The 20,911-nt window shown below is 44.9% G+C and overlaps 1 protein-coding gene, 1 long non-coding RNA gene and 1 pseudogene across 4 annotated transcripts in view; 2 read left to right on the plus strand and 1 right to left on the minus strand.

The window, feature by feature from the left end:
- The window catches only part of LOC309624080 (uncharacterized protein), a 74,706-nt gene extending 62,943 nt beyond the window's left edge, over positions 1-11,763 (plus strand). For both annotated transcript variants that reach the window (XR_014241758.1, XR_014241759.1), the window contains exons 2-3: positions 8,130-8,564; positions 9,634-11,763. The gene's annotated coding sequence lies outside the window, so the exon portion shown is untranslated. The remainder of the gene's footprint in view (positions 1-8,129; positions 8,565-9,633) is intronic.
- LOC309624094 overlaps positions 8,563-20,911 on the minus strand; it is a 55,680-nt gene continuing 43,331 nt past the window's right edge. The window contains exon 3 of the long non-coding RNA XR_014241763.1: positions 8,563-8,645. This is a non-coding gene — a long non-coding RNA (uncharacterized lncRNA). The remainder of the gene's footprint in view (positions 8,646-20,911) is intronic.
- On the plus strand, positions 11,586-20,488 carry LOC309623099 (protein FAM76A pseudogene; annotated as a pseudogene). The gene is made up of 2 exons: positions 11,586-11,590; positions 18,615-20,488. The product of its transcript is annotated as a protein FAM76A pseudogene (transcript).

The following is a 20,911-nucleotide window of genomic DNA, read 5'->3' on the forward strand; positions in this document are numbered from 1 at the left end:
CACGGGCTCTAGGTGCGCGGGCTTCAGTATTTGTGGCAGAGAGGCTCAATAGTTGTGGCTCACAGGCTCTAGAGCGCAGGCTCTGTAGTTGTGGCGCACGGGCTTAGTTGCTCCGTGGCATGTGGGATCTTCCCAGACCAGGGCTCAAACCCATGTCCCCTGCATTGGCAGGTGGATTCCCAACCACTGCGCCACCAGGGAATTCCCTGCTGGGTGGCTTTTAATATTTGATGTTGTTCCTATGCCCCTGAGTCCACTGGTGATGGCCAGTCCCAGCAGGACAGGGACAGGAATGGCCCTCTCTGTATGTGAGCAGGACAGCTCTAGTGGAAAAGTGTCAGAAGAGTGAAGGGTGCCAGGATCTTAAAAGTAACACTGTTGTAACCATAGGGGTTATCTCTGTGGATATGCTGCAGACTGGGCAGGGTCCAGCGGGCTTGCTCCTGACTGCTCGAGTCAGGTCCAAAGTAGAATCTGAATGAGGTGTCAGTTATCATTTGGGGGCAGTGAGTGTACAGGGTGAGGGGCAGTGTCTGTGCTTGCATGTAGTTAGTAGCCTTTAGAAAGTACCACCACGAGCGGGGGTGGTTAGTTATGCTGGTTATCCTGATGCTTACCCTCAGGTTGCCCCGTATGGGGTCCTGATTAGGGGTTTTGTTTAGCCCAAGTGAGGTTCAAGGTATTTTGGAGGGAATTAGCACATAGCTGATCACTGCAGGTGATGACTGCAGGTTAGTGACCTGGGGATGTAGGTCTGGCCCCGCGTAGAGACAGAGACAGCGTTGTTTTTGCTTGTAAGGCTGAGGCTGCTGTCAGAGGTTTGCACAAATACATTTGTCTTGGCAGGTGTGGCCTACTTGGTCGTGGTGTTGGAGGGGATTCTGGCGTATAGCGGGGAGCGGCTTGTGCCTACCATGTGGGTACAAAGGAGGGCAGCAGCTTTGAGTACGGAAGGTGGTGGTGGGAATAACGAGGGAGTCGGATCTGTTGTGGGTGCATCGGGTGGGGAGCAAACGCTGTCATCAGCGCATCAGCCGGCACACGGCAGCAAGAGGTCCCTGATCATAGGCTCTAGGTAGGTCAAGGTAGGAGCGCTGTGAGGAGGTGCCCCCAGTGGTGATGGGGGTTAGAATACACGGCTTGACTTGTCATGAAGGCAAAATGACGTTACTGGTGCCATGCAGTTGGTAGGGGACCTACTGTTTTTTGGGGGGGTTTTGCTTTTTTTTCTTATTGGGGTAGAGTTGTTTTACAGTGTTGTGTTAGTTTCTACCGTACAGCAAAGTGGAGTTCCCTGTGCTGTACAGCAGGTTCTTATCAGTTACCTATTTTATATATAGTAGTGCCTAGTAAGTATTGTGATAGCGGCAAGAAATTAGCGATTTCACAAAAACAGTCTTCCAGAGGGCCCTCAGCGTCCATCACCTGGAGGCACTGGTGCAGCTCGACCTTGAGGTTGACCATCACCAGTCTCTTCTCTGCTGATGTGAAGGCAGTCTGGGAGGGGAAGTTCCCACTGTCCCACGAGCTTGGGGAGCATGATTTCCCTCGTAATTCTCTTGGGTTGAGACGTCACCCACTGAGACATTGGTGTGCTTGGGGTGGCCTTCCCAGGGGGAGACCCATGAAGGGCAGAGTGGCTAAGAGGTGTTAAGTTCTGAGCAGATCTGCTGGTGGCCTGTGCAGGGCACAACTACAAGCACAGGCTCTGCTGGTGGTTGAGCGGATCAGTAAGCTCCATCAGAGCACCAGGGGTGCATCTTGGGAAGGGCATGCTGTGTCCAAGACCGAGCCTCGTGGAGACCCCATCCATGATGCACACAGATTCCGGGCACACTGATGGGCTAACTGTAGGCACACCTTGTGGCCTACAGCTTCAGAATCCAGAGTTCACCCTGTTAAACCATGGTAGGATCACGACAGCCCAAAACTGCCAGCCATCTGGGTCTGATTCAGTTAACACTGGGAAGGCCGTTTTGCCTGGGATATAACTTGAGGTTTTGTAAGAGGAGGGAGCAGCTTGTTTCAGCATCGTTTCTACTGGCACCACTTAACGTGGAGAGAGGTGAGCTCTGGTTAGAATCTACACCGTCGTGTGCCAGCCGAAGCTCTTCTCACAGGGCCTGCTGCCCTGGCACTCAGCCACCCCGTGGTGCAGTCATGCACGTGGCTCGTGTGTTCCCGCACAGCTCCTGGGGCAGCACCAGGCTCCAGGGGTCTGCTAGCAACCCTGCCATCCAGGCTGTACACATTAAGGGCCACAACCAAGGAGAGTCAGATGTGCACTTGGCTTGCTGGGGCCTCCTTCGAGTTGAGAAGTGTGGATACTGTGTGTAGCTGCTTTGGGGCAAGAGTCCGTTTGTCTCTTTGTCTAAAGTCGGGTAGGGACCTGGCCCATGTCTGCTGATAGTGACGCTGGATTCCGGGCTTCCCTTGTGGATTTCATTTCCTAACGACACCATCATCCACTAGGTGGGGAGCCTCTTGTCTTTTCTCTGAGATCCACGCAAGTTGCACTAGTGGGTCCTGGAGCATAACTTCAATCTCCTGCAAAACTTTTGATGAATATGGTTTAATAAACCAGCTGTTCAGAAGTGAGGCGAAGCCAGTGGCCTTAAGATTTGCGGCTAGTCCTGGGCCATCATGTGGGCCAATAAAATCTGTCTAATCATGATCTCTAAGCAGTTGGGTAGGGGCTTGTCCCCTTGGGGGCTCTCTCTCTGTATCACGTTGCACAACCAGCCCTTGATCGACCTGATCAGGTGTGCGGTAGACAGTGAGATGATGGGCAAGGGGAGCATTCATCTGCTGAGCAGATGTGAACGATGCCTGACGTCAGAGGGCTGAGGGTTCCCTTTACGTGCTCACGGAGGAGTCCGTGGAGAAGACTGGCAGCTGGTGCGTGTATGGCGGGGTGTGGAGATCTGAGGGCCGGGGGTTAGGCAGTGTTAGAGCTTGTGGTAATGTCTTTTTGTCCATTTTGGAGACCACCTTTGTTTAAAAGCTTGGGGGAGCCTGCCTTTGAGTAGACCATGGTATCTCTCTTTAAGTTTAGCCACTGAGGGCTGTTAAGTTAGTTGGAAATTTTACAAGAGTCCATGTGCCAGAGCCCATGACTGAACAGACTGGGAGGTGAAATGGGTACCTTGGTCTGAATCCATGATGCCTGGTTGGCCGAAAGGGACGGGCACATACCTGGTCAAGAAGGAGATCACAGCATTTCTGGAGGGAGTGGCCAGCAGAAGTCCAGGGGAGGAATCAATGACAGTGGTTGAATACCCACTACCTCCAGCAGAGGGCAGCAGTGGCCTGATAAAGTCAATTTCTCACCGGAAGTAGGGTCTGTCAGCCCGGGGTGTATGCATGTGCCTACCTGGGAGGCTTCCAGAGCTTTGTTTGAGAGCAGAGGGGGCAACTATCTACCACCACTTAGGCTGGAGCCAAGGCAAGGGGCCTGTATACCCCACCAGTGAGCACTGTCACTTCCCCGTGGACCCACTGTGTTAGCAGGTGTGCATCTCTGGAGGAATAGCTGTGTCTGGACCTGTGTCATACTGTGAGAGGTGGCTTACGTCGGACTCTGGAACAGCTGAGTATCTCCTTCTGGTGTTGGCACGTGTATGCAGAGCCACAAGTATCCATAATCGGTGTGTGTGTTGCCATCTCTTTCCAAGTGGAGGTGCCCCAAGGAGGTCACTGTCCAGACCAGACTGTGAGCCCATTGGCTACTGCTCGGGAGTCAGAGAAAATCTGTGTCCTTGGGAGTCTCATTCTGGTGGCCAGTGGTAGAGCCAGGCACACCACCATCAACTCTGCCAGTCGGGCTGAGCCAGGCAAGCCCTCCTAGACGGGGGATATGCCACTGGCAGGAAAGCACGGCACGGCTGTCCAGCGGGCGGCCCTGTGTTACAGTGGTGGTGGTCCTGTCAGTGAAGAACACCAGCTCCCTTTCCATGTCAGACAGTTGGTCCCAAGGGGCTTCGCAACTGTTAGGCCGACACTAACTGTATCTTCATGTCAGAGGGCAAGGGGCTGAGCATGGGGGAAGCCACATCCTCCTGTATTCTGGAAAGGCCCCTGACATCAGGTATAGCCCTTTCCTGAAGGTGTAATTTCCATTTCAACAGTGAGGCCTGCTGGTGAAAAATCAAATAACAATCAAGCTAAGAAAAAAGAAAAGAGAATTTTATTCAAGTCAAACTGAGGATTATAACCCAGGAAACATCCTCAGAAAGTCTGAAAACTGCTCCATTGATCAGGAGTCAGAGATGCAGTTTTATACATTTTTGAGACGAATTATGTCTCATATTGACAGATTAGCACTGTGTACATAGTTCAATCAACAAGTTGTGGGTTTTTTTCCCCTTAATATTGCATGTACAGACAAGCCTTTGATCAGTGCGACCCCCTGTACCCTTGTATAAGATGAAAAAGAAATATATTAGCCATAGAATTACAATATTGAAATGCTGGCGTCTAAAGAAAGGGTCATCTCTTTCTCAAAGGTTGATTTCATCCTGCTGCTTTGAGGAGGTCTGGTTAATGTATCATATAGATATGCACATGGAACACTGGGAAAAGCTTGCCGCAAAGGGAGCATGTCATTTTTTTTGTTTTCTTTCTTAGTTTGATTGTCCTGCCATAGAATATTTATGATTTCCCTCATCATCTTCCCCCTTTTTATCATAAATCTTTTGATAGAAAGCATTAGATGATCAACTATTTGGTCCCTTGGTGCCGAGGTGGTTGCTTACCTGCCTCCGATTCATCATGTCCCTCCATGCTGGGTCTTGACAGCCCGGTCCTTTTTTTTTCTTTTGTTGGGGGGTATGCACTAGTAGGGTGCTTGGCAAGGAGTGGTAGCCAATTCTAAGGTGTCCAATAGGACTTATGCCGGTTGTACTTTATGTGCGTTGTGTATGTCCATTACCTTATACAGAATTATAGAAATGACCAGCAGTTTCAATTTGTTTAAGCATCATTATATATTTTATCATAGTAATTTAATGCAGTAATCATAGAAATATATTGATGAAGGCAGGTTTTATAGATTATACATTTGATCAGTCATCTCAGTTTGTTGTACGATCACTGTACGTGTGCTTTTGGCCGTAGACTTAGAACAAGCAGTGATACATGTCATGAGTAATTTGATAGCCAGGAAAAGAATGGTAGTGCATATAATGAAAATAACAATTATCTGTAAAGCAAAGCGGAAAATGTTGCCTAGTCTGAGGGTAGCCGACTAAAAAGGTCACAAAGCAGGGGTCCCCAACCCTTGGGACGCGGACCACTACCAGTCCTCGGCCTGTTAGGAACCGGGCCGCACAGCAGGAGGTGAGGGGTGGGCAGGCGAGCGAAGCTTCATCTGTGGCTCCGCATCGCTCACATCACTGCCTGAACCATACCTCCCTGCCCCCGCCCCGGTCCACGGAAAAACTGTCTTCCATTAAACCGGTCCCTGGTGCCAAAAAGATTGGGGACCGCTGACTTAAAGGATCACTCTTCCTTACATCTTGTAACCATTTTGCTCTTCGGAAAATTTTTTTCGGGCGTGTCTCAACCTCTCCGGAGGTGTTAACATAAGTGTAACACGTGTGACCAATAGCACAAACACCTCCTTGTTTGGGCAGTAGGAGATCTAAGGCAATTCTGTTATCTAACACAACTTGGGCTAAGGAATCTAAGGATTTCTGCTGTGCTGCAGTGCTTTTTGCAGTTTCTTCAACCATGTGACCAATGGTGGCTGATAGGTTTCTAAGTGTATCCCTGTTTATATATACTCCTGCGCTAGGAACCAAGATTCCAAAAAGTCTTTGCCACCAGGTTTCTTTGGTATCCTGCTCGCATGGATCTCCTGACTCTGTAATGGGGAGAAAAAGGAGGTCCATCTGTCTCTTTTTGGATAGACAATGGGGTAACATAACATCCCAATAAAATAAACCTTCTACTTGCCAGCTCTTCAGACATTTATGTGAATACCCTTGGGAAGGTGGGTCAGTTCCAATACCATATATGAAGACAAAACCTGGGGGAGCACAAGTGACTCCTCCCAGAGAGCTTTTGTTGATGGCTTCGTTAACTGGAAGTTCTCTTAATAGAGTATTAAACGATGGGCCATTTCTTTTGCAGGCTTTCCAAAAGCTATCTGTATGATATTGGAGGTGGGGGAGTTGCTGGCATATGTGACTCGTATTTTTCTCTTTAAGACATCTGTTAATTAAGTCGGGACATGGGGACCTCCCCGGCGGTCCAGTGGTTACGACTCCACGCTTCCACCGCAGGGGGCTCGGGTCTGATCCCTGGTCGGGGAACTAAGATCCCGCATGCCGTGCGGCACAGCCCAAGAAAAGTAAGGGACAGAGTGAGGGGGGCCTAGGGTAAGTTGTGTGCCATCTCTAAGAACCGAAGATAGTGTCAGTCAAGGGGTGGACATATTAGTGTTTTGGAGAATTTGAACCTGAAAAGTTAGGCCAGAGGGAGGTGTGTCTGAGTAAGTGGTAACATTAGGAACATCTGAAAAGTCAGTGACAGGAATTACAAGGGGTTTAATCGGCCTTGTACTGACGGAGGAATCTGATGACAAACCGACAATCAGTTAACCTCCCCCAGTATACCTATACTTCGTGATAGTTTTACTAAAAGAGTTTTCTTTCCACCCTAAACATTGGCCTAAGAACATAGCCAGAAATAGAACAATAACTTTCAATTTCTTTTTCTATTTTTTTGGCTGTGCCACGCGGCATGCGGGATCTTAGTTCCCTGATCAGGGATGGAACCCGTGCCCCCCTGCAGGGAAAGTGGGGTGTCTTAACCACTGGACCGCCAGGGAAGTCCCATAACTTTCAATTTTGATAGAGAGGAAGACGTTTTGATGGAGAGAGGCCGTTTCTCACAGGTCTGGTCTGGACTCTTGGGTTAGCTGTCTACCACTGTTGTCGTGTTCTTCTCATCCTGGTTTGATGGAGCCTCTCTTAGCGGAAGTGGGGTGTCAGAAATAGGAGTTGCAGTGGATTCAGGAGGGGAGGCCCTTTTGAGGTGAGAGATGTGAGTCCTAGAGATTAGTCCTTTAAGTTTTGCCCCACAGGGATTTGTTAAGAGTAGCTGGTATGGTCCTTTCCAACGTGGTTGTAAGGAGTCCTTTTTTTGCAGTCTTTTCCAATAGACGACATCTCCAGGCTGTAACCCTGGATCCTTAGTAAGGTCTTTGTCTCCCAGGAGCTCACTGTGGAAGGAATCAGTTTATTTTTCATTTTCTTTAAGCACTTTGATGAGTCCCTGACAGTAATGTAGAATGTGACCTTTAAAGCAGCGCTGGTTCATACGTACCTTCATCTAAAGGCACAGGTCGCCGCCCAGTAATTATTTCAAAAAGAGACAACTGATGTTTACCAGAGCGGGTAGAACTAAGGTTGAGGAGTTACCAAGGGAAGAGCTTTTGGCCGTGGAAGATGAAAAGCCTCTGAAAATTTAGCCAATTGTGTTTTAATAGTGCTCTTGGTCCTTTCTACTACCACTGAGGAGTGAGGTGATAGGTGCGGTGAAAATATTGCATTAGCGGCCAGATCTTACCAGTGGAGTTAATAATCTGTCCAGTAAAATGGGTTCCCTGGTCGCTATGCAACTCAGAAGGAATTCCCCAAAGTGGAATTATTTTTTTTCCAATAGTAAAATTGCCTACTATTAAGGCTACTGGCCTTCTGCAAGGAAATGCTTCCACCCAGTGTGAAAACATGCAGACCACGACCAGGATGCACTTATAGCCTTCAGAGGAAGGCAGGTGGATGAAGTCCAGTTGCCAAACCTACAAGGGTTCCTCAGGGAGGGGGAAGTGGCCTTGCGAGCCATGAAGGGGTTTACCAGGATTATATTTAGGACAGATAGAACATAGGTCATAAACCTTATGAGCTATAGTGGGAGAAGGTTTCCAGATACATTGTTTTCCCTATCATACCATTTTCTCGGGTGCCCGTGGGCCAGGGAATGTCCTTGCTGGAGTAAAGGCAACCAAGAATAACTAAATTAAAAAAAAAACCACCCAGCAATGACCAGCCACGCCTAAACAACCACATGCAGATACTCCATATTTGTGAGATGAGATCCAAGTAGCCCCCCTTTTTTTCTTCCAGGCCTGCTCTTCATTTTCTGAAGCCAGTTCCTGAGCCTGCAAAAGAAATTTCTTACATTTCGTCAGAGTTATGATCAAGCAGAGGAGAGCCCTGAAACTGGGCAGGGACAAGACTTCAGGCAGCTTGTCTAGCTGCAGCATCAGCCGATCGATGTCCTTTGGCCTCTGTTGAGTCAGATTTGGAATGCCCAGGTATCTTCATGAGCGCGAGCTGTCTGGGCAATTGAGTGGAGTCTAATAGTTGTGAGATGAGGTGTCCATTCTTTACAGGCTGACCAGAAGAGGTGAGAAATCCTGTTTCCACAGCACTGTAAAATCACGAGCCACTCCAAAGGCATGGCACGTATCAGTATAGACATTGTTTATTTGACCTTTGGCTAATTGACAAGCCCTAGTCATGCAATCAGTTCAGCTTGTTGGGCCGATTTGGTGTCTGGTAAGTAAGAACTTTCACTTATTTCTACTGTTGAAGTTATTGCAAACCCAGCTCAATAATGTCCTTTTAAGTAGGATCCACCTGTAAACCAAATTAAATCAGAATTATCAATGGGAACTTCTTGCAAATCAGTCCTTGGAGTTACAAGATAGTCAGTATAATGCAGTCATCTTGAGATGCTGGAAACAGAGTTGCAGGGTTAAGACTGTTACACCAGCAAGCGGAAGTAATACTGGCTGATGAGAGTAACAATACTTCGTAAGAGGCCAAGCGACTCACAGAATAGTGTTGAGTATGATGGGAACTTAAGAGAGATTCAACTGAGTGAGGAACACAGACAGCCAGAGGAGACCCCATGACAAGTTCTTCAGTAGCTTTGCATAAAGAGGGCAGTCGCCGAAATAGCTCTCATACAGGGTGGGAGCCCTTCTGCCACCAAATCTAACTGGTGACTATAACATCCTGTGGTCACAGTGCCTCTGAGTGAATGCACCCAGGGCATGTCCTCTGTCTTCAGGCACAAAGAGGGAAAATGGTAGTTTATAGTTAGGATGGCGCGAAGCTGGAGCCCGGGCTAGTGTAGATTCCAGGGCATTTATAGCTTTCTCTCCTTCTGTTCGTCCATTCAATTGGGTCTGGCTGATCAGATTTTTTTTTTTTAAGTATTTTTTAAATTAATTAATTGTTTTGGCCATGCCGCGCAGCATGTGGGATCTTAGTTCCCGGACTAGGGATCAAACCCGTGCCCCCTGCAGTGGAAGCGTGGAGTCTTAAGCACCGGACCACCAGGGAAGTCCCTCTGGCTGATGAGACTTGAGTAACGCATAGAGGTTAGGCCACGAGGGAGAAACTCGGTACCCAATTCCTGCAATACCCAGTTAGACCTAGAAATCCTCTCAGCTGTTTCTTTGTCTGGGGGAGTGAGAAAGCTAGGATTCCCTTAATCCTTTCAGAATCAATCAACAATCCTTCCTTAGATATTTAAATGACCTAATTATCGCACAGTTGGTGAGCAGAATTGTAGTTTGTCTTCGGACACTTTATGCCTCTCTGACACTAATTGTTGCAGGAAGTGGACAGTGTCTCCTGGCAATCCTGTCCGGTTCTAGAACACAAAGGTAAATTATCTACGTACTGAATCAGAGCAGAGTCATTAGGAAAGTGTACATCCGCCAAGTCAGCTTTAAGTATTTGAGAAAAATAAGTCGGGCTTTCAGTATAGCCTTGTGGCAGAACTGTCCCAAGTTAGACTGGTGATCTTCCCATGTAAAGGTGAAGAGGTACTGACTTTCTTTTTCTACTGGAATACTCAAGAATGCGCTCCGCAAGTCAACTACTGGGAAATAACAGGTGTCTGATGGGATGGCTGAGAGCAGTGTGGGAGGATTAGGAACCACAGGGTGGTGGGGAATCACAAGAGCACTTAGAGCTCTCAGTCCTGAACCAACCTCCGGGCCTTTCCATTTGGTTTCTTACTGGTAAAATGGGAATATTGCAGGGACTGGTGCAAGGGATTATAAGTCTTTTCTTAAGGAATTCCTGAATAATAGGTCTTATTCCTTTTAATGCCTCCGGTCTGCGTGGCTATTGTCGGATATTAGGTAGAGGCTTGGAATTATCCATAGTTACTTTAATAGGAGTAGCCATTTAAATTTTCCCAATATCTGAGGATAGATGATGACCATAATTCCTTAGGCACTTGTAACAGCAAATCATTTTATTTTTTTACTGAAGCATAGTTGTGTGCCAGTCTCTGCTGTACAGCAAAGTGACTCAGTTTTACACGTACAGACATTCTTTTTAAACTATTTTTTTTCCATTATGGTTTATCCCAGGAGATTGGATATGGTTCCCTGTGCTCTACAGTAAAACCTTGTCGTTTATCCATTCTAAAATGTAATTGTTTGCACCTACCAACCCTTAATTCCCATTCCATCCCTCTCCCTTCTCCCCCCACCGCTTGGCAACCACAAGTCTGTTCTCCATGTCTGTGAGTCTGTTTCTGTTTTGTAGATACGTTCATTTGTGCCATATTTAATTTCCACACTTAGGGTATTTGTCTTTCTCTCTCTGACTTACTCCACTTAGTATGATAATCTCTAGTTGCATCCATGTTGCTGCAAATGGCATTATTTCGTTCTTTTTTATGGCTAATATTCCATTGTATATATGTACCACATCTTCTTTATCCATTCCTCTGTCCGTGGACATTTAGGTTGTTTCCATGTCTTGGCTGTTGTGAATAGTGCTACTATGAACATTGGGGTGCATGTATCTTTTTGAATTATAATTTTGTCTGGATATATGCCCAGGACTGGGATTGCTGGATAATATGGTAACTCTATTTTTAGTTTTCTGAGGAATCTCCATACTGTTCTCCATACTGGCTGCACCAACTTACATTCCCACCAACAGTGTAGGAGGGTTCCCTTTTGTCCACACCCTCTCCAGCATTTGTTATTTGTAGACTTTTTAATGATGGCCATTCTGACTGGTGTGAGGTGGTTACCTCATTGTAGTTGTGATTTGCACTTTTCTAATAACTAGTGATGTTGAGCATCTTTTCTCGTGCCTATTGGCCATTTGTGTCTTCTTTGGAGAAACGTCTATTTAGGTCTTCTGCCCATTTTTCGATTGGGTTTGTTGTTGAGTTGTATGAGCTGTTTGTATTGGGTTGGCCAATAAGATATTATGGAAAAACCCAAACTTTTTGGCCCACCCAATATATTTTGGAAATTAAGCCCTTGTCAGTCACATCATTTGCAGGTATTTTCTCCTATTCCGTAGGTTGTCTTTTAGGTTTTTTTTGTTTATGGTTTCCTTTGCTGTGCAAAAGCTTGTAAGTTTGATTAGGTCCCATTTGTTTATTTTTGTTTTCGTTTCTATTGCCTTGGGAGACTGACTTAAGGGAACATTGGTACAGTTTATGTCAGAATGTTTTGCCTATGCTCTCTTCTAGGAGTTTCATGGTGTCATGTCTTATGTTTAAGTCTTTAAGCCATTGTGAGGTTATTTACGTGCATGGTGTGAGGGTTTGTTCTAACTCCATTGATTTACATGCAGCTGTCCTGTAACAACAAATCATTAATTTCCTCTTGATTTGTCTGAATTTTGATTTTCAAAACCATTCACTTTTCAGTAATTATGTTCTGATCAGCATCTACAGCTTCTAAATCTAAAATCATTTCACCTATAGGTGAAAAGGCAATACGGGCATTATATGCCTCTAAAAGGTCTCATCAGATGAATTGGAGCACATTTCACCACAAGGAATACATGTCTTCCTGTGACAGTTCCTAGCTGAACAATTATTGGTTCTGATTTAAAAACCTGCACAGGAAAGTTTGAAACCCCTACCATTAGAATCGATTGTTTACCCCGAGCGAGAGGGCAGTGAATAAGGGTTGGGTTAAGGACAGAGAATGTAGCCCCCGTGTCCACAGGGCCTTAGAAGTTTCCCCTCTGATAGTTATTTCAGTCTCCCCTAAGGTATTCGTGAGGAGGAGGGGAAAATGCCCTCTCGTAACCCTCAGAGCACCCCTCTTCCTTTTAATTTTACCTTGTTCCAAGTCCTGCTTGAATTTGTGGCAATCCCTTTTAAAATGTACATGTTTTTTTGCAATACAAGCAGGTGTGGTCCTTTCAAGCCTGGCTGGAATTTGGGCAGGTGAGTTTTGGAGGGCTGCCAAACTGCTGTAGCTGCACAGTCATAATCTCGGCAGCTTTTTCCTTCTCTCCTTTCCATAAGGTTTTAGAAAGCTTATCAGCAGTAGTGACAAGGGCATTAGTATGCATAGTAGCCCAATCAAGTTCATGCCTTTTAACCAGGCGTACCAATTCTTCATCTAATCCTTCGAGAAAAATAGAATGTAATACTGAATCATTCTTGATGGTTTACAAAACTCTCTGGATCCATGCCAGAGTGTTGTTTGAATGTTTTTTCAAATCTTTCAAAATAATCAAATAGTTTCTCCTGGCCTCTATTTACACTGATGGATCTTTGCCCAATCTGTTTTCTTTTCTCTTTTATTTTTAAAAAATACTTGTTTTATTTATTTATTTGGCTGCGTTGGGTCTTCGTTGTGGCATGCAGGATCTTTCAGTTGCGGCATGTGGGATCTAGTTCCCTGAACAGGGGTCGAACCCAGGCCCCCTGCATTGGGAGCGTGGTGTCTTAGCCACTGGACTGCCAGGGAAGTCCCATGCCCAATCTGTTTACTGTGGGAAGATTTTTGGAATAGCCTGATAAAAGTTGTGGGCAACTTCTCTACATTTCTGGCGATCTGTAGCCTCACACTTAATGAAAATCCTCCATAGGTGCTTTCCAATTTATGTCTTAGAGCCATTCTTTTGCTTTACTTTCAGAGACTAGTCAATGGACGAGCTGGTACAAGTCTGAATATTCAGGTTCGTAAGTTCTTATTGTAAGATCAAATTCCTTAGCAAAAGCTAAAGGGTCTTTGTAAGGGATCTGGAAAATCCTTAGTCAAGTTCCTAAGTTCTGCCCTAGTCCAAGGGCAAGGGCTGTAGATAGAGCAGGTTCCCCTCTGCTCATGGGCTTCTCCTTAAACTTGGTGTTGCTTTTCATTTTCTATCTCGCATTCAATATATTTTTCTTTTGGTGTTGGAGGAGGGAGAGCAGGAAGGGCAGGGCAGCTCAGAAAGAAGAGAACATAAAGAAGCTGGAGACGGAGGTTGAGGCTTTCTCTAATTCAGCCACCACCATTTCTAATCATTTTTGGTTTGTTTCTTACAATGAAGCCATTTTATTATTTCCTCATTTGTGAGGCTTCCAGGTCCCAATTAAAATATGCCTCCCTGTATACACTACCGAATGTAAAATAGCTAGCTAGTGGGAAGCAGCCGCATAGCACAGGGAGATCGGCTCGGTGCTTTGTGACCACCTAGAGGGGTGGGATAGGGAGGGTGGGAGGGAGACGCAAGAGGGAGGGGATATGGGGACACGTGCATGCATGTGGCGGATTCGCTTTGGTGTACAACAGAATAGAATTAAAATATGCCTCCCATTCTGGTTGATTTTGTAGCTGCTTTTTCTAATTAAACATGCAAATTAAACCAATGTAGGTAAATCAAAAGTACCCCATTTTGGCCATTTCAGGGAAAAGTTATCTTTGGTCAGGTTTTCCCATTTGGTTAAATACTTGCAAGTATCAGTTCCATGGGTATCATACATAAACTCAGCTGGTGTTACCGTAGGTGGCTGTCTGTCCAGGAGCTGTTCAGCCTTCAAGGCACGGTTTCCCATTGTTAATTTGCTAGCCTGATTCAGATACGAGACATGATCTGAACAGTTTTCTAAGGGCATGTGACAGGATCAGATGTGTGCGGCTTCTGAGTCTAGCTCGTCAGGGAGCAGCCCTTGGGTCGGTTTGACTCTGTTAAGTGCCTCGGTTTCTCCTTCCGACAGCCCAAAACTGCTGTGGGTGCTCAGGGCATCGGGGGATCAGCCTTTATTATGCCCCCCGTGGCGAGCAGAACTGACTTAATGGTTGCAGTGGGATCCCCTGTGGGACCGCAACACGTCACGAGGATCGATCCTCAGACAGACAATAAAAAAATTAAATTAAAAAAAAAAAAGTGGAGGCAAGTTGAGGTTGTGAGTCTTCAATCATTGGGGCCAAGTAAAACCTGTTGGCCGGATCCTGGACAGCTAAATAGGAGCCTTGAGCCTTTGAGATTATCAGTATCATCTCTGTAATACTGGGGATGGGAACCGTTGTGGCAGGAGCTGTGCGTCTCAGTTTCAGCAGCACTGGCACAGGGGAGATGTGCTGATGACCTCTCTCTGATGATGGGCTGAAGGCCCCCTGCACGTTGCTCCAGGTGATACAGATACCAATTCACGTTGCATTTCCTGGTGGCACCGCAGGTGGTGCTTGGCCTGGTTCCTATTCCCTGAGGTCAGCTGCAAGCATGACTCCATCCATCCTGTTCGTGATGCCAGTTGTTTTTTTTCTTTGTTGTTTATTTACTTAGTTATTTAATTTTTAAAAATTAATTTATTTCGGCTGCATTGGGTCTTCGTTGCTGTGCGTGGCTTTCTCTAGTTGCGGCAAGCGGGGGCCACTCTTCGTTGTGGTACACGGGCTTCCCATTGCGGTGGCTTCTCTTCATATTCATAACTTTGAATGTGTTATCCCATTACCTGTAACCTCCCTGGTTTCGGCTGAGAAGCCAGCTCGTGGTCTTACAGTGGTTCCCTTTTAGGGGACAAGGTGTTTTTCTTGCTGCTTTCAAGCTTTTCTCCTTGTCTTTGACTTTCACCATTTTCACTGTGACATATCTGTGTGTGGATCGCTTTGCAAGTTTATTCTTCAGAGTCCATTGGACATCTGTATGTGTAGTTTGGTGATTTTCAATAAATTTAGCACGTTTTCAGCCAGTACTTCTTTGAGTATTTGTCCTGCTTCTTTCTCTCCTGCTGCCATCACCCAGGTATTGGTGCATTCAACGCTGCCCCACATTTCTCTGAGGCTCTTCCACCTTCATTCATTATTCTGTGTTCTTCAGGTTGTACCATCTGTCAGTCAGTGTTCAAGTTCACTAATTCTTTCCTCTGCCAGTTTCAATTGACTGTGAAGCCCCTCTAGTGAATTACTTCTTATCATATAATGGGGTGTCAGGGGTGTCCAAGACAAGCCCCAGGTCTGGGGATTCACTACAGAGCTCACAGGAGGACCTGTTTCAGAAAAGCGGTTATAATACACAGAGTTTACATTACAGGGAAAGGACACATATTTAAATTAGTGAATTAGTACTTAGGGCAGAATCCAGGAGAAACTAGGCTCAGAGTTTGTTATCCTCTCTCAGTGGAGTTGCATGGGCAGAGCTTAATTTGCGACAACAGGTATGAAATATTACTAACAGGAGAGCTCACCCTAGCCTTGGAGTCGCGAGCCTGGGTTGTTTTCTGTTTTTCTTTTTGTTTTTATTATTTTTGGCTGTGTTGGATCTTTGTTGCTGCACACAGGCTTCTCATTGCGGTGGCTTCTCTCGTTGCAGAGCACGGGCTCTAGGCATGCAAGCTTCAGCAGTTGTGGCACGCAGGCTCTAGAGCACAGGCTCAGTAGCTGTGGTGCTCGGGCTTAGTTGCTTCACAGCATGTGGGATGTTCCCGGACCAGGGCTCGAACCCATGTCCCCTGCATTGGCAGGCGGATTCTTAACCACTGTGCCAACAGGGAAGTCACCCACTCTCACCACTTTTATTCAACATAGTTTTGGAAGTCCTAGCCATGGCAATCAGAGAATAAAAAGAAATAATAGGAATCCAACTTGGAAAAGAAGAAGTAAAACTCACTGTTTGCAGATGACATGATACTATACGTAGAAAATTGTAAAGATGCTACCAGAAAACTACTAGAGCTCATCAATGAATCTGGTAAAGTTGCAGGATACATAATTAATACAGAAAAATCTGTTGCATTTCTATATACTAACAACAAAATATCAGAAAGAGAAATTAAGGAATCCCATTTACTACTGCATCAAAAAGAATAAAATACCTAGGAATAAACTTACCTAAGGAGGCAAAAGACCCGTACTCCGAAAACTATAAGACACTGATGAAATCAAAGATGACACAGGCAGACAGAAAGGTATATACCATGTTTTTGGATTGAAAGAATCAATATTTTCAAAATGACTATAACTACCCAAGGCAATCTATAGATTCAATGCAGTCCCTATGAAATCACCAATGTCATTCACAGAACTAGAACAAAAAATTTTGAAATTCGGATGGAGACACAAAAGACCCCAAATAGACAAAGCAATCTTGAGAAAGAAAATCAGAGCTGGAGGAATAGGGCTCCCTGACTTCAGACTATACTACAAAGCTGTAGTCATCAAAACAGTATGGAACTGGCACAAAAAACAGAATTATAGATCAATGGAACAGGATAGAAAGCCCAGAAGTAAACCCATGCACTTATGGCCAAGTAATATAAGAAACGGATGCAAGAATATACAATGGAGAAAAGACAGTCTCTTCAACAAGTGGTGCTGGGAAAACTGGACTTCTACACATAACACCATATACAAAATAAACTCAAAATGGATTGAAGACCTAAACATAGGAAGAATATTCTTTCACATAAATTGCAGCAATATCTTTTTTGATCTGTCTCCCTAGAGTAATGGAAATAAAAACAAAAATAAACAAATGGAACCTTAATTAAACTCAAAAGCTTTTGCACAGCAAAGGAAACCATAAAGAAATGAAAAGACAACCCACAGAATGGGAGAAAATATTTGCAAATGATGCTAGAGACAAGAGATTAATCTCCAAAATCTACAAACAGCTCATGCAACTGAATATCAAAAAAACAAACAACCCAATCAAAAAATGGGCAGAAGACCTAAAAAGACATTTCTCCAAAGAAGACATACAGATTGGCCAAGAGGCACATGAAAAGATGCTCAACATCGCCAATTATTAGAGAAATGCAAATCAAAACTGCAAAGAGATACCACCTCACACCAGTCAGAATGGCCATCATCAAAAAGTCTACACATAATAAATGCTGGAGGGGGTGTGGAGAAAAGGGAACCCTCCTACACTGTTGGTATGAATGTAAATTTGTACAGCCACTATGGAGAACAGTATGGAGGTTCCTTAAAAAACTTAAAATAGAGCTACCATACGATCCAGCAATCCCACTCCTGGGTATATATCTGGAGAAAACCATGGTTCGAAAGGATACATGCACCCCAATGTTCACTGCAGCACTGTTTCACTGTTTATGATAGCCAAGACATGAAAGCAACCTAAATGTCTGTCAACAGAGGAATGGATAAAGAAGATGTGGTGCATATATACAATGGAGTGTTACTCGGCCATTAAAAAGAAATAATGCCATTTGCAGCAACATGGATGGACCTGGAGATTATCATACTAAGTGAAGTAAGTCAGAGAAAGACAGATGTCATATGATATCACTTACATGAGGAATCTTTAAAAAAATGATACCAGTGAACTTATTTACAAAACAGAAATACACAGACTTAGAAAACAAACGTATGGTTACCAAAAGGGAAAGATGTGGGGGGAGGGATATATTGGCAGTTTGGGATTGACATGTACACACTACTATATTTAAAATAGGACCTACTGTATAGCACAGGACACTCTGCTCAATATTCTGTAATAACCTAAATGGGAAAATAATTTGAAATAGATACGTGTATAACTGAATCACTTTACTGTACACCTGAAAGTAACACAATATTGTTAATCAACTATATACCCCCATATAAAATAATTTTTTAAAAATCAATGAATTTTTTGCAGAAGGAGAAACCCATCATAAAATTCAAATCAGAATCTCAAGGGGTCTTGAAAAGCCGAAACAATATTGATAAAGAAGAATAAAACTGGACAACTCCTGTATCCTGATTTCAAAAATTATTATGGAGCTATATAGTACTCAAAACAGTGTGGTACTGGTATAAAGACAGATATATAGACCAAGGGAATAGAATAGGGAGCCCAGAAACAAACCCTTTCCTATACAATCAAGTGATTTTTTACCAAGAGTGAAAAGACCATCCAATGGGGAAAGGATGGCATTTTCAACAGACAATGCTGGGAAATGCGATATCCACATGGAAAAGAATGAAGGTGGACCCTTACCTAACATGATATACAAAAATTAACTCTGAATAGCTCAAGGACCTAAATGTAAGACCTACAACAATAAAACTCTTAGAAGAAAACAGGACAAAAGTTTCGTAACAATGGATTTGGCAATAATTTCCTGGATATGACACCTGGATATGATACCAAAAGCCCAGGTAACAAAACAAAACAGTAAGGACAAATTGGACTGCTTGAGATTAAATTTGTGCATCTAAAGACATTATCATCAGAGTAAAAAGGCAACACATAGAATGTGAGAAAACATTTGCAAGTCATATATCTGATAAGGGATTAATATCCAGAATATATAGAGAACTCCTAAAACTCAACAACAAAAAACACAACCAAATCCAAAATGGGCAATGAACGTGAATAGACATTTCTCCAAAGAAACACAAGAGAGAAAGCAGTGGGCGGGGCCGGTAGGGCGGTGAGCAATGCCTGCACCAAATGCCACCAGCGCTTCCCCTTCGAGGCGCTGTCTCGGGCAGCAGCTGTGCAAGGAATGTCGGATTGTACACCCTGTTGTGAAGTGCACCTGCGTACCAGCAGGAGAGTGAAACCAATGCAGTATGCGAGAAATGTGCTCAGACCCTGCAGTTGTATGGAACGCCCAGACCTCGTCAGCACTGCAACGTAACTGCAGCATTTACTGGCAACAAATGCCAGCGCTGCACAAATTCAGAGAAGTATGGACCACCATGTTCTTGTGAACAGTGCAAGCAGCAGTGTGCATTTGACAGGAAAGATGATAGAAAAAAGGTAGACGGGAAATTGTTATGCTGGCTGTGCACACTTTCATACAAACGGGTCCTTCAGAAGACCAAAGAGCAGAGGAAGCACCTGAGCAGTTGTTCCCGTGTCGGCCACCAGGAGAAGGAGCAGTGGAGTGGACTGAGTGGTGGCAGCCATTGTAACAGTCAGAAAACACTTCCTACACCTTCAATTCAAAATGAAATCCCAAAGAAAAAAAAAAAAATCCAGGTTTGAGTTGATCACAACCAATGGCGACAGCCTGTCCTCAGACCTGGCTCTGGACTCACCAGGCACGGGCCACTCTGTCATCATTGCCCAACTGAAGGAAGAAGTAGCCACTCAGAAGAAGATGCTGCATCAAAAGGATCAAATGATTTTAGAGAAAGAGAAGAAGGTCACGGAGTTGAAGGCTGATTTTCAATACCAAGAATCTCAGATGAGAGCCAAAATGAACCAGATGGAGAAAACCCACAAAGAAGTTACAGAACAACTGCAGGCCAAAAACCAAGAGCTCCTGAAGCAAGCAGCTGCCTTGTCCAAGAACAAGAAGTCAGAGAAGTCAGAGGAGTTATAACCCTCCATGAGAGACCACGAGGACGCTCCTGACAATAGCAACGGATTCCTGGGTTAGGGTGGCAACGTAGCTGTTCTCTGGGAATTGCAAGCTTTCTTAAGAAATCTCTATTTCACTATAGTTCTCCTTCTTTGTGTGACTGCAGTGGGCTGAATGGAAACACCTGGTTTGTGCTGTATTATGACTGCTTGAATGTTTGGGGTTTCAGGCTCTCTCTTTCTCTCTCATACTCTCCCTCACTCCCCTCTATCCCAAACCCTTCTCTCAGTACTACTATCTCTCTTTTGTTACTTGTGTGTGTGTGTGTGCTGGTCACTGCTCAGTGTTATGTGCAGAATGGTTTTTTGGTTTTTTTGGTCCATCATTGCATCCTGCCATACCCAGGAGCAAATAGTTCGGCATTAATTACATATCACTGCCACCCTCTGAACTTTAAAAACTGCCACCTTAAGACTTGGTATAGTGGAAGAGACTTTTTCTCTCCAATAAACCTTTTGCTTCAGGGTATATACTCTTGATTTTTTTTCCAGGTATATTATGTATGCACTTTGTACTACGTATAGCCAGAGTTTTATTTACTTTTTTAAAAAAGAAACTTTTTCTTGATAAAGGAATAATGGTAGCCTAGCTCATTCTAATTGTAAAAGTGATGCCTCTTAAAAAAAAGTCCTACTCTCTAGCGTTTAGTAAAAGAATCAGATCTTTTCTTTCTTGCTACCTTGGAGTCTTAAAAACTAATTGCTGGGCTTCCCTGGTGGCGCAGTGGTTGAGAATCTGCCTGCCAATGCAGGGGACACGGGTTCGAGCCCTGGTCTGGGAAGATCCCACATGCCGCAGAGTAACTGGGCCCGTGAGCCACAACTACTGAGCCTGAGCGTCTGGAGCCTGTGCTCCGCAACAAGAGAGGCCACGATAGTGAGAGACCTGCGCACCGCGATGAAGAGTGGCCCCCACTCGCCACAACTAGAGAAAGCCCTCGCACAGAAACGAAGACCCAACACAGCCAAAAATAAATAAAATAATTAATTAAATTAAAAAAAAAAAAACTGATTGCTGGGGCTTCCCTGGTGGCGCAGTGGTTAAGAATCCGCCTGCCAATGCAGGGGACACAGGTTCAAGCCCTGGTCTGGGAAGATCCCACATGCCGCGGAGCAACTAAGCCCGTGTGCCACAACTACTGAGCCTGCACTCTAGAGCCCACGTGCCACAACTCCTGAAGCCCGCGTGCCTAGAGCCCGTGCTCCGCAACAAGAGAAGCCCACGCACCGCAACGAAGAGTAGCCCCCGCTCACCGCAACTAGAGAAAGCCCGCGTTCAGCAACGAAGACCCAACACAGCCAAAAATAAATAAAATAAA

This window comes from Balaenoptera borealis (assembly GCF_965194805.1).
Source record: "Balaenoptera borealis genome assembly, chromosome: 2".
Lineage (NCBI taxonomy): Eukaryota > Metazoa > Chordata > Mammalia > Artiodactyla > Balaenopteridae > Balaenoptera > Balaenoptera borealis.